The 14,581-nt window shown below is 40.1% G+C and overlaps 1 protein-coding gene across 2 annotated transcripts in view; it reads right to left on the minus strand.

Moving 5' to 3' along the window:
- The window catches only part of LOC121867907, a 43,223-nt gene extending 36,765 nt beyond the window's left edge, over positions 1-6,458 (minus strand). Inside the window, exon 1 of one of the 2 annotated variants that reach the window (XM_042368038.1) lies at positions 6,145-6,458. The gene's annotated coding sequence lies outside the window, so the exon portion shown is untranslated. Of the gene's footprint in view, positions 1-6,120 lie in introns of both variants that reach the window. The other variant, XM_042368039.1, reaches the window with a different exon arrangement.
- Between the last annotated feature and the right edge of the window lie 8,123 nt (positions 6,459-14,581).

Below are 14,581 nucleotides of genomic sequence, written 5' to 3' on the forward strand. Positions count from 1 at the left end.
AATGAATCACCCACACAAACACCCACAGAAGAATCATATTCTCAAAAGATCGTAGGTTAAAGTTTTCCTTATCTACCTGACCAAGATTGGTTCCACCGTGACTGTACAAGGAAGATATGAACGTAAGATTAATAATTTTTTAGTATCATGACAACACAAGATAACATGACAACAACGAGTCAAGGTCAGATACATACTATTACATCGCACTGACCTGGATGATGGTGACCATTGACCTCTGAAACACACCTGGACTCAGTATATAAATTTCGACATGATGAAACTATAGAAATCGTTATTTTCTATGAATACTTGAAGATACTGTAATTTATATTAATCCTAAATAGTTTTCAAATATCTGTAACTGTACTTTCATCTGTACCTGTTTATACCTGTAGGCTATCTGTACCTGTCTACCTGTGTCTGTACCTGCGTCTACCTGTGTCTGTACCTGTCTTGTTTTTTCTGTATATGCGCTACATAAATTAACACACAAAACTCTACGGATTTATTAAGACTTCCTTCACTCACTTTGGAAGAGAGAGAGAGAGAAAGAGAAAGAGAGAGAGAGAGAGAGAGAGAGGAGGGTGGAGGAGTGGTCAGGTCCTCACTAGGTGCAGCTAGGCAGCCTTGACTTACTGGATCATGTACACACCTTAACACTCATACATTTCTCTCTCTCTCTCTCTCTCTCTCTCTCTCTCTGTCTTTCTTTCTTTCTTTCTTTGTGTATACGACGACCTGTAATATGCATGTAAAAAATTCACATACTGCAACCAGACACACGTATACATACAGAGCATATGTTAACACACACACACACACACACACACACACACACACACACACACACACACACACACACACACACACACACACTGTACAGTTCAATGGTAAATATAGCCACGAGACGGAGGCATAACACGCACACACATCATAACATTACAACATAAACTAAAAAAAGAACCACACACCAAAGTTTATAAGACAGTACAGTACGTGCCTATCACCAGTCACCTTCAACAACTCTCAAAAACACCTCAGTATTGTCCTAACCTCGCAATATGACGGTAAAAGTGATATAACGACGCAGAAAATTGAACACTAATATATATTCTACCTTCCAGCTGACCACCACGGGCAATAAAAGGGACGATTTTTTTTTTATTTTAGTTTGTTTATATAAACCTATGACGTCATTCCATAGCAACGGGTTTTGTTTACCCTAGCAACAAAGAAAGGTGGAATGAGCGTCTTTTAAGAAGTGTGTTTCGATATACCAAGACGATTATTACACACACGTATATATTCATTTAACATAAGCCAAATCAAGTGGGTTTTTCTCTCTCTGATGTAACAATAATTTGAAGGTTTGGTTAGGTTAGGTCTTTCTCTCCAGTCGTCAGGGCCTGCAATGACGCCAAGGCAAGAAACTGTGTCCAATGTTGTCTTTAAGAGCATTGTGATGTAGACGTTTCGTGCTGTCCCAAAGTGCAACCTTCTTCTCTCCATCACCCGACTCCACACTTCCTACTCCGAGTCCTCCTCACACACACACACACACACACACACACACACACACACACACACACACATTTACTGGGATATTGAGAGGCTGTTATTTTTCCTACGGTCCATGGAGCTAACCCTAGACGTCTTTGGGCGGGAAATCCAGGAAAACATAGCCATGCAGTCTCTCCCACCTGCTCTCTCTGAAGGCTTGGCTACTCAACAGGGGGACCATTACTAAACTGCACTATCATTCTTCAAGGTATTATTCACACGTTATGAGCCGTTGTAGAGAAGTTAATGACAGAAGACACTCACAGTAAAATGTCTTCCTCGTATTCAAGTTCAGGCGGGTGTTCTTTGAGGTTATGTATAGATTAGATCCCTAGTTTATTCTAATACTAATCTAATCTAACCAAATGTAACGTAACGTAACTCCTTTTGCGTTACTCCCTTGGTGTTACCCTCTCGAGGACAGCCACCAGCTCCCAGGAAGACCCGCTCACACATACAGGAAGTCTTGAGCTAACCGCACGCACCACAACACACTACCACCACCACCATTACCACCATCACTACTACCACCACCACCATTACCACCAGCACAACACACTACCACCACCAGCACAACATCACTACCACCACCACCACCACACCCATCAACCATGCCATTACACTACACCTAACCTAACCTAACCTAACCTAACGTGTGCAGCTTTATGTGAAAAAAATTACATAAGTGGATCAGAGACGTAAAAAAAAAACACATCAGAAACAGGAAAGCACATCAGGTGGGCACTGAAGGTTGGCAAGTTCAGGCTATTGTTTACGTGATATGTGACCTGCTGGTGGTGGTGAGGGAGGGAAGGTCGTGGTAGTGGTAAAGGTGAAAGAGAGGGATAATGGTGAGGAGAGAAAATCGTAGTAGTAGTAGTAGTAGTAATGAGGGAGAGTCAAAGTAGTAGTAATAGTAGCTAGGATAGTTACTCACGTATTAGGATATTTAATATTAAGGTAATAAAATGGCGGCGAAGGTGTGGCTATTGGTGGAGGCTGGAGGCCACATTTAACAAAAAAAATAGTAAATCAATTTGTAGTAGTGATGATGGGACCCCGTGCACGAGGCTTATATATAGGCGTGTGTCTATAGGAATCTCAGGGGAGGAGAGGGAGAAGTGCCGTCCTCGGTCTCATGGTTAAGACAGATACCAACCAAGGCATTTATTCCTGATAGAGTTCGGTCATAAAAGTAAATGGTGTGAGGGAGGTTGTGGGTGTAGTGTGGGTGTAAGACGTGGGTGTGGCGTGGTGTGGGTGTAAGACGTGGGTGTGGCGTGGTGTGGGTGTAAGACGTGGGTGTGGCGTGGTGTGGGTGTAAGACGTGGGTGTGGCGTGGTGTGGGTATAAGACGTGGGTGTGGCATGGTGTGAGTATGTCAGTCAAGTGTGGGTGTGGCATGGTGTGGGTGTAAGACGTGGGTGTGGCGTGGTGTGGGTGTAAGACGTGGGTGTGGTGTAGGCGGAAGGAGGAGCTATGTATATTACTCATTGAGGCTGAAAGACAGACAGACAGACAGACAGAAGTACCTTACATGGAGAGAGAAAGAGGGGCAGTCACAAGATGCTGCCTCACCCTCATGACTCACCCATGACTCGTGACCCATCTCCTCTCTACCCACGATTCATGACTCACAACTCATATCATTAGACTCATGACTCACAACTCATATCATTAGACTCATGACTCACATTACTCATAAGTCATAACTCATAATAATTAACACATTCAATCTCTAATTCTCTCTCATTGTCATTAACCTAATAACATAATTATATTTTATTATCATTAATCACTACACAATAATATCTAGTTTATTATTATTATTATTATTATTATTATTATTATTATTATCGTTATTATTATTATTATTATTATTATTTATTATTATTATTACTATTATTATTATTATCGTTATTATTATTATTATTATTATTATTATTATTATTATTATTATTATTATTGCTGTTATTATTATTATTATTATTATTATTATTATTATTATTATTGTTATTATTATTATTATTATTATTATTATTACTGTTATTATTATTATTATTATTATTATTGTTATTATTATTATTACTACATTTATTATTATTACTAGAGTTGTTGTTGTTATTATTATTATTATTATTATTATTATTATTATTATTATTATTATTATTATCATTATTTCCAACACAGTCCTCCATATCTCGTAGTATCATGACGTGAGCACTAATGCCCTTATCTGGTAAAGCCCGTTTGTACACAGCTCCGGGAAGGCGGGTTGACTCAAGGCTACGTCACGGAAGAAGGAATGAGGGGATGATGATAAAGATGATGATGATTGATGATGATGATAAGTGATAAATATGGAAGAGGTTTAAACAGAGGTCAGTGGGGTTTATTGTGCGTTTTATTTTGTGGATGTGTTTGAGAAAGAATGAAAGAAATAATTCACCCTGCCCCAATTTACTTCACGTGAATAATAACAACTACCCAAACACTACATAAAAGGTTAGGTTAGATTAGGTTAGCTTAGGTTAATTTAGGTTAATTTACGTTATGTTAGGTTAGGTTAAGTAAGATTATGCACTAAGGTGGTTAGTTACACTCCAGGTGAAATAACTCAGGGGGTGGCTAGTGTTCAGGTGTTCTCATTATCACAAAACATACATAAAGGGTAACTTATTCACAAATGTGTGAGTACAGGTGTGTGAGGCAGTATGTCTGGCCTCACACTTTGTTATTCATATTTACCTGAGAAGTATTCAAGCACATTGTGGATTTGGTTCTGTACATGAGAAGTGATATAGTTACTAAGTGCAAGAAAGTGGATACAATCTTAATATGTCGGCTATCTTGCCATTAGGTGGAGAGGTGGGAGGAGGTGGAGTGGGGTTGAAGGGGTAGAGAGGGGGTGGAGTGGTAGAGAGGTGGAGTAATGAAGGCAAAGTGGGGTGGAGTGGGGTTGAAGGCAGAGAGGGGAGGAGTGGGGTTGAAGGGCAAAGGGTGGGAGTGGCGTTGAAGGGGTAGAGAGGGGTGGAGGGCAAGGGGTAGAGAGGGGAGGGGCTGAAGGGGTAGAGAGGGGATGGAGGGGTTGAAGGGTAGAGAGGAGGTGGAGTGGGGTTGAAGGGTGAGAGGGGATGGAGGTTGAAGGGGTAGAGAGGGGAGGTTGAAGGCAAAAGGGGGTGGAGTGGGGTTGAAGGGCAGAGAGGGGATGGAGGTTGAAGGGCAGAGAGGGGATGGAGAGAGAGATGGAGTGGGTTGAAGGGAGAGAGGAGGTGGTGGGGGTTGAAGGGCAGCTGAAGGGTAGAGAGGGGTGGAGGGCAAGGGGCAAAAGGGTGGAGTGAAGGGTAGAGAGGGGATGGAGGTGTTGAAGGAGAGGGGGTGAGTTGAAGGGCAGAGAGGGGGTGGAGGAAGGTGTAGAGAGGTGGAGGGGTTAAGGCAAAGAGGGGTGGAGTGGGGTTGAAGGGGTAGAGAGGGGGTGGAGTGGGGTTGAAGGGGTAGAGAGGGGGTGGAGTGGGGTTGAAGGGGTAGAGAGGGAGGGAAGGTCTTGTTGATGGCTTGGTGACAGTGAACGCAGACACTAAATATTAATCAATAGTCTTATAGAAAACAAGAGAGATAATATGTTACCCAGGGAGTCGTAGAGGGAATATTGGGATCATTTAGAGATTAACCGCTCTAACCTAACATTAACCTAACCTAAACCTAACATTAACCTAACAATAACCTAACATTAACCTAACAATAACCTAACCTAAACCTAACATTAACCTAACAATAACCTAACAATAACCTAACCTAACATTAACCTAACCTAAACCTAACAATAACCTAACCCAACAATAACCTAATCTAACCTAACCCAACAATAACCTAACCTAACCTAACCCAACAATAACCTAACAATAACCTAACAATAACCTAACCTAAACCTAACAATAACCTAACCTAACTTAAACTTAACTCCCTCCCTCCCCCCCCTAAGGTAGTTTTACGGTGGTTAACCAAGTAAAATAAACTGGGTGTCTAATATTTAGGTGGTACTAATTTTTGTTACCAGTCTACGTCCTTCCTTAACCTCAGGGTCTTTAAGTGTGATTTATTTTTTTCCCTGGAGAGCGCGGACAGATACACAAACAGACAGACTTTGTGGGTCATTGACAATCTAATGTGAACTTGACCTCGCCTGATCTATGTGGACTAATGGCTTACAATGAACAACCTAACTCCTGGTTCTTCCTGTAGTCGACCACACACACACACACACACGCACCACACACACACAAACAGGTCTTCCTGGATGAGAGTGCACAGGGAGTGAACTGCCGTGATTTACATGAATGCCATCCTGGTATTCATTAACCTTTTGATATAAACCAAATCTGTGTCTTAGAAAACTGTTGGCCCACCCTGAGCGAACACAGAGCATCAGATACACCAAATACTAACACAACTAACAGCAGAGAATGTTTTTGATTGGATGAATATCAAAATCAGACGATGGTTGGCAACTTAAGGTGAATTGGTTAAAGGTGGTGGTTAACTGGGTCTAAATCTTACCAGGTAATGGTTGATGTGGCTCACCTGGTGTGGTAGAGGGGCAGGACAGGTGTGTGTGTGCAGGTCTAGGCCAGCCCTGCAGGACCCTGGGTGGCAGCAACACATGCACACGCCGCCACACTTGCAATATCACATTCCATCCCCTGTTTCACTCACACAGAGTCCTAGCCGCCAGCAGCTCACAACCTCTGGCCACACTCCCTCCCTGATGCCTTGAGAGACACCTTCAGTACACACACTCGGGTATCTAACACACTGTTTTAGTCAATAAACTGCTTCTACGCTTAATAGAGGTGATCTGTCCTTCCACAAACACGTCACAATTAGAACTGTGTGTTGGTGTGTTCCAGCCCTTCTAGCAGCTGCTCCCAGGCGGTCATGTTGCCAGCTCGGTACTTTGGTTCGATATTTTTCGAAAAATCCGACGTTAAAATTAGAAAATACTAATTCCTTTCAGCCATAACTGTAATACATATTCTCCCAAAATATGATAAAAGAAGAAAAGTTGAAAAATTTCTGTTTATAAAACGATAGTTATTTATACCGAGCTGTTAACTGCGTGTCATTCACTCCATGCTTGTAAACTTAACCTGGTCGTCATGACAACGCGTGTAACAGAGACGTAAACCATGTCCCTGGTCCCGGCCTTCCTCGCTCTCACACAGTAAACAACGAATTCCCGCTACTGAGGCACTGGAGGCAAATAGTCGTTGACGTGCTGGGGTGAGGGAGGGAAGGCCGAGTCGAGGACAGAGTGTGTGTGCTGCAGGTGGCGGGAGGTGGCAATATGAGTCTCCCGCGCCACGGATAACGGGGCTTTGACACGGCGACCTCGCTACACTGATTCTTGTTTCCTTGAGACAAAATTCGGCGGGAAAAATGCAAGAAATACTGATGGAATGTTACGTGGATCACCAAACACTGCCGTAATGTTGACTGGACCATCTCACATGTACTGTACCAGCACCAAACACTACTGTAATGTTGAATATTGTAACACACAATATTGTAATGATTAAAGATGTAACATAAACTACTGAAATATTCAATAACGCTTGTAATACTCACAAAATACATCTGTGCAATCCCAAGTAATTATATTTAAACTTGAATAAAATATTCCGTCATCGTTATTTTTAATGTTTGAATTTGTTCGCTAATATAAATCAATATATTTTACCTAATATGCATTCTATTTTTTATCAGTCATCAAATGCTAACTGTATCCTCATTAAGTTATAATGTATCACTAACTTATTCCCTTCAATATCGTCAAAGAAACTTCACTTTTCGTTAACTTTACCCTAACTTTGCATAATAATTTACCCCTTTCAATGTCATGTAAGTTAGGGCCTTCATTAAAAGTACTGTGTTTATTACTTATTTAATTTGTCATTTAAAAATGTGTATTTAAACTCTTATTAAATGTTTTTATTATTTACACTAATTTATTTTAGTATTAGTATTCAACGTTGGAACATTACCATTAGCATAAATCCTCACGTAGGTGTTGGTGTCCGATAATTTTAAACTAGTCTATTATCCCTTTAAAAATGAATGTAAATGTTTATATTTTAAAGCGTAATTTCTAAAAAAATAAATATAAATTAAATCGGGGTTTAAAGAATATTACTTAAGTTTCCCCTTTTACATTCTCTATGATAATGCTATAAAAGAAAATATCTTTATGGGAAACTATTTTAAAAAAGTGATTTTGCGAAGAACAGTTGTGAATAATAATAATTATTCAGTAAGGTTTTCATACAGGTTTACAATTGTATAATCATGTTTCTAAATTTTGCAATGCAGCATGAGTATAGACAATATAGGTATACGGTGCACGTAGGCTGTGGGAATACACTGTGTTGTGTGTGCCGAGACAGTGCAGGTCAACAATGATAAACGGGCAACTTGACCGAGTTCCTTCTCCCAGTGCTGCCCCACATCTATGAAGTCATTTCTTACCCGCCTATAGCATAAGCTAGACAACTGCTGGCGTTATTATCTCTCTGTGTGCCTAAGGTGTCATAGCGCAGGGTGGTGGCCCTCCTATGGACTTTTTAATCAACCGAGTCTCTAGTATACCCAGTGTGTTGACGGGGGCTTTAACATTCCTGTGAAGGTTTAAAGTTTGGGTTTCGTAACTTCACATCGATTTCTCCCCACATCCAGGTGCAACCACCTCCCTTGCACCAGGTGTTTACTCTATGTAGTAAGTTAGTTCACTGTGTACACATAGTAGAAGCACATCAACCTCGTGCGTGAGAAAGCCGTTTACTTAGCATACAGTTTTTTGCATACCTAAACTAGTTCCCTGTTGTACTCGACAACGATAACAGGTACAGGATGGTGAGTGGCATTGTCTGGATGGTTCATGTTACAAATCAAACTTTACAGAGCCCTAAAATATCTGAAAATATGCCCGGGGTGACGTAGAAAGGTTGCTGTAGCAAATGGATCTACAAAAATTGGTTATCAATAATCATGATAAGTTGTGTATAGTTTTGGGTGTATAGTCATTCCAAAAGGTATATTCATGGAGGGGGCCGATGAATTCCAAAATGAACACTGCGGCTCCTGTTGTCTCGGTAGGGTTGTCAAAATCCTCCATCGGTTGTGTCATATTGTCTCACACAAAATCGTAAAGACACCTTTTGGAGTGACTGTACGGTCATGAACATTCTACGAGTACGGTCGTCTACGATCTAGCTCGAAATATTGTTTTGTAGTCAGTATGATTGTGTTTCATGTCGTAAAGGTTTCGATATAATACTTACAAAGTAAAACGTTAGTGTAAAACGTAGTAACTTAGTCCCATTCAACTCCTCCAAGCGAAGCAATAAAGGCATCACATGAAGACTAGCCGCCCACCTTATCATTTGGTGACGAAACACCTGGACGCTACCTGGGGGTAGGTTCGGTTAAGTTATTCTAGATTAGCTTTAGGTTAGGTTAGTGTTAGGATGCTTAATATTACGGTGAAATAGCTGGGGGGAATACACAGGTGATTCCTCGTCAACTTATTATGTAATGACTAAAACCCGAGAAGTCACCCCGGCCTCTGACTTTCCCAGACCTTGGTACATAACTCTGTTCATTCACCTCTGGAGACACATGTCGCTGTTTCCCAAGGTTGAATCGCTTAAACTTGCTCTTGATAAAGGTCTCTAGTCACCAGGTGGCCGGCAGTGGACAGTGATCATCTCTAAGGACTGCACTGAATGAATTACTAATGTAAACAAAAGCTGCTCAGACTCTCCATCATCACCGAAGATCCTCACTTTCACCAACACAAATAATAAACACTGCCTCTTTAGGTCTCCAGTCATGGATCTGAAGTGCTTTCCCTCTCCACCCACCCCCCTCCTCCTCCCCTTCCCCTTCCTCCTCCCCTTTCCCTTCCTCCCTCCACTCCTTCTCATTCCCTTTCCCCTCCTCCCCACCTTCAAATAATGAGTTAGCGGACCTTACAAAACAAACTAAACATTCATTGGATTTATTATAAAGGTTCACTGATACTGTACAGTCAAACATTTAGTCTTCAAAACAACCTGTACACCCCCAGACGTCCTCTTCAGTTAAATACAATCACAATTATTCCTGCAGCTCCTAGACATCTTCACGTGGGGCCTCTTCCCGCTAGATCAATGCCAGAGTGAAACTGTTGTTGTCTTTCCGAGAGAGAATGGACCAACGAGCCCTCGACTTTTTATCAACCAACCACGAGTGAAAACCGACTGACAGCTGACTACCATTGTTCTGCATGGTAGTTTCCCTCGCTCAAATGATTGTATCTTGGTGATTGGAAGCTGCTGGTTGAACACTCCTCTGTAACCCGGATATATATAGATAACACACGCATGAAGTTACTTAAATAGACATAACACTTGGAGAAATAATACTAACATTAATATGTCTTTAATGAGGATCTTACCCTCCTATAAGTGACTTTATCGAGCTCATTATTTACATCCAACCAACCAACCAAAACACCAACCAACCAACCAACCAAAAAACCAACCAACCAACCAACCAACCAAAAAACCAACCAAAACAGCAAACAAAAACCAAACCAACCAACCAACCAACCAACCAAAAACCAACCAACCAACCAACCAAAAACCAACCAACCAACCAACCAAAAACTAACCAACCAACCAAAAACCAACCAACCAATGAACCAAAAACCAACCAACCAAAAAAAACAACCAACCAATCAACCAAAAAAACAACCAACCAATCAACCAACAAAAACAACCAAAAACCAACCAACCAACCAACCAAAAAAAAACCAACCAACCCACCAAACCCACATTTTCGAACACCTTCACCCCAAACTTCAACATATCTAAACAGAAAAAAAAAAATAGCAGAGGAAGCAATGTTGTCGCCATCTTAGAAACCTCACAGTATATAACCAAAACAAACAGATTACAATAAGCTTAGTCACAATATCAATAACTTTTTCCAGATATAAGTCAATAACAGACTCTGCTACAATCAATACCAACAATATTTCATAACCACGTCACTTGATCAGCACTAATAACCGCCCTTCTCATCGTGATAGTTGCAATATTTACAAACTCAGATTAATTTTCCTGGTTATTATTAGTAGTAGTTTTAGACGTTGGTAGTAATAGTAGTAGTAGTAGTAGTAGTAGATAATAAAATGTATGGAGAAGGTATGGCTGTAATGGGAGGTTGGAGGCCATGTTAAAAAAAGTAGTAGTAGTAGTAGTAGTAGTAGTAGTAGTTAGTAGTTACCGTAACCTAGCTCTCGATGCTGCACACAGGAGGAACGAGAACGACAAGATAAGGGCATATGGGGAGAGAATTCAGAACGTTGATCAAGGCAGCTTCACTCCTCTAGTGTTCACAACCTCTGGTGGGATGGGACCAAGTGCAAGATGCTTCTACGCCAGACTCACGGAGGTGATCTCCGAACAGAAGCAGCAGCCCAGAAGTTATGTTACAGCCTGGATGAGATGTCGACTGTCCTTCTCTCTCCTTAGGTCGGCTTTGCTCTGCCTCAGGGGAACGAGAGCATCGGCCCCAAAGCCGACAACTGCTGCAGATATTGACTATGAGGCAACAGTCACTGAATGCCACATAGATCTGCGGCTCAACTAACTCAACACAGCTAGGATAGCTACTTATGTATTAGGATATTTAATTTTAAGGTAATAAAATGGCGGCGAAGGTGTGGCTATAGGGGGAGGATGAAGGCCACGTTTAAAACAAAATATTAGTAGTAGTAAGAGAAGCATCATCACAGAAAATTCACATAAGAAACCCCAAACAATAACAAGAATAACAAACAATATATTATCCACCTAACTCACACAAAAACATAACCTCAATTTAACAACTCACAACCTCATTCCTGCCTTAGATATTTTTCCTTGATAAACAAAAATAATAACAAGACAAATTTATACACGAGATCACAACCCTGGTGAGATTAATCCCGTTTAGAAATTAAATCTTCAACGGGGAAAATAATGAGATGCAAAACTATATTAAGCAAGTATCAGTCAGTCAGCCAGTCCAGTACCTCTCTCTCTCTCTCTCTCTCTCTCTCTCTCTCTCTCTCTCTCACGGAGGTACATCAAGTGTTTAGCAGCTATTGATATATTGATATTGATATTGAAACAGTTTATCTAGCCAGAAGAACACAGATACAGAGTCGATACAAAATCATAATATTAACATGGCTGAGCCAGTTGAGAGCCTGAGCTCTCTTGTAGGCACCTGATATATACTGTACATTTATCTCAAGGAAGTATTATGTAACATTTAGTAACATCTGGAATAGTACACATAGCATAGAGGTAATAAGAACACCTCAGGATGTTACCAAGGTTATCACTTCGATATTTATTTAATTTATTTATTTATTTATTTACTTTTTTTTATTTATATTATAAGTATATACATAAGTTACAGTGAAAATTGAAAAATATATATATGATAAGGGAGGGAAGCAGTACAACATGGGCTGTATTAAGGTTGAGCAAGAGGACAGAGCTGTCAGGATTATGTCTAGTTGGCAAATACACCCGTTGCAAATGTTAACCTTTTACCTATATATTACATGAAAATTTCTGATAAAACGGTTTTGGTGGTACAGTAAAAGCAGGTATATGAAGAAGGTATTACAAAAAACTATTAATACTAATACTTAGACAATAGATATTTTTTTAAAGATGAGTTAAAGGAAGGGAGCGTAGTCTTTGCTGGGATGGATGGGAGTAAGTTGTTCCACACCTTCACACCAAGACATTTTATGGAGGTCTGGGACTGAGAGGAGCGCATGGGGGGTGGTCTTAGTCTCTCTTGGTGCCTTAAGTTGTATCTCTGATTATTCCGGAACTGGAAATAATTGTTGTCAAACAAGTGATTGACAGATTTGTAAACAAAGAGGGCACAGCAGTAGGTGTTAATATCCTCGAATTTTAACATTTTCAATTTAGCAAATTGTTCGTTTGTGTGATCAGTTTTTTTCAAGTAGGTCATTGTCCGCACAACTCTCTTTTGTGCAGTAACCAGGGATTGGGTTTTTGAAGAGCTAGAGGCCCCCCCATAGTGCGTGGCAGTGTATCAGGTGTTGGTAAACAAGATCATGATAGATTTCTTTCGTTGCTGCGAGAGTGAGTGACTGTCGAGTGTGACACATGATACCGCACTGTTTATTGACCTTACTGTGAATGGCTTGTATGTGGTTTCTCCAGTTAAGTTTCTCATCAACAATAACTCCGAGGAATTTAGTATTTTGTTCGCGTTTGAGGACTGTATTACCAAGGTACAGGAGGTCCAAGTCTGAGGGTAAGTTTTTCCTTCTGCGAAATATCGTGTAGTGGGTTTTTTCAGGGTTTAAGGTCAGTTTATTACGTACTACCCAGGTCCTGACTTTAATCAATTCAGTGTTCATAGTTCTCATCAAGGAATGGAGGTCTGAGTTGCTGGCATAGAGATTACTATCGTCTGCAAATAAGTTGTACTTTATGAGTGTGTTGGCGTGGAATGTATACTGTAAATAATATTCAGTTTTAATATTCTACCACTTAAAAAATAGCATTCCACTTAAGAAACACCTTACTACTTAATAAATACCTTACCAAAGATGTAGTACCACTTAAACAGGCAACTTATCACTTAACAAACATCTTACCACTTAACAAACACGATACCATTTTACAGATAACTTACCACTTACCACTTAACATACATAACAACACTAAACATTTATATCCTGAAGAAAAAAAAACTCAGAAAAACAAGAATAAATAACTACACGCACGACTTGATGACAACAAACACCACAGACACTATAAATCTATTACTAATCTGTGTGTATTTTCACCATATTTCCTAACACCACCTCCACCTCCGTATACCCAAAATCCACCAATCAACTTCATCTGAATCCCTTACCCCTTCCCTCAGTCAACCAATCACCGACGAGATAATACTTCGTTGTTGATTTTTTTTCCCCGCCATTGGTACATACTGCATTTACCAGCTCGATAGATCCGTCCCTGGTATATTATCAAGTGAAACCTTCCTCACAGGTAGTGACTTATTTAGAAACCGTAGGATAATTATATGTATTTATCACGTCGCGTTCTTTTGTTAGCCAGACGAAGTACCTATAAATTTTCAGAGTGTTTAAAGGTTTTATTCTGTGCCCCCCGTGACCTATTAATCCAAGTGGGGTGGGGGTGAATCTGTAACATTACTCTGGTTAGTTAAAATATGCTTAAAAATATATCTTTGACCGTGAATGGATGTAAATATAATTAAATAATATTGATGTTAAGGGTGAAATAGTAAATTTTGACTAGATTATCTGAAGAAAAAAAAGTGGTAGCAAGTGGGTCAGAGACAATACTGATATAGCATAATATAAAAAAAAAAATTTTACGATACGTTCAACTTGTAAGGCTTGTGGGTATCTCAGGCAATAAACACAACGATCTATTTAAAGCACAGGAGACCATTACGCGCTTCGCTATACTAGTACTATGTTATTTACCGTGCCAGCGTGGGCATTATAAGTGTATCTGTTACTTCTGTGGTTCATTATTACAGCTGAGTCATCCATAATGTTCAAGTCACTCTCCTTGACAGCCTGACCACAACTTACACCATTATAAACACATTATACTCTGAGAAACCTATCATTTGTGTCTCTCTCATCTCTTCATAGTTCTCTACATCACACTGAGAGACCTAATACGTGTATATCTCTCATCTCTACACAGTTCTCTATATCTCGCTGAACAACACCCTGAGAAATATTGTTATTCCCTTGTAGTTCTTTCTCACTACCTCTACACCTACACTGGGTCAATAATTCGAGTCATTCGTAGCTTAATTCTCCCTGTAGTGTCTTTTTAACGCTACAAAGTGTGAGAATTTATGTAGGCAATGATATCAAGAAATTATAGCTTAAATA

This window comes from Homarus americanus, unplaced genomic scaffold (assembly GCF_018991925.1).
Source record: "Homarus americanus isolate GMGI-L3 unplaced genomic scaffold, GMGI_Hamer_2.0 scaffold37032, whole genome shotgun sequence".
In the NCBI taxonomy this organism is placed as follows: domain Eukaryota; kingdom Metazoa; phylum Arthropoda; class Malacostraca; order Decapoda; family Nephropidae; genus Homarus; species Homarus americanus.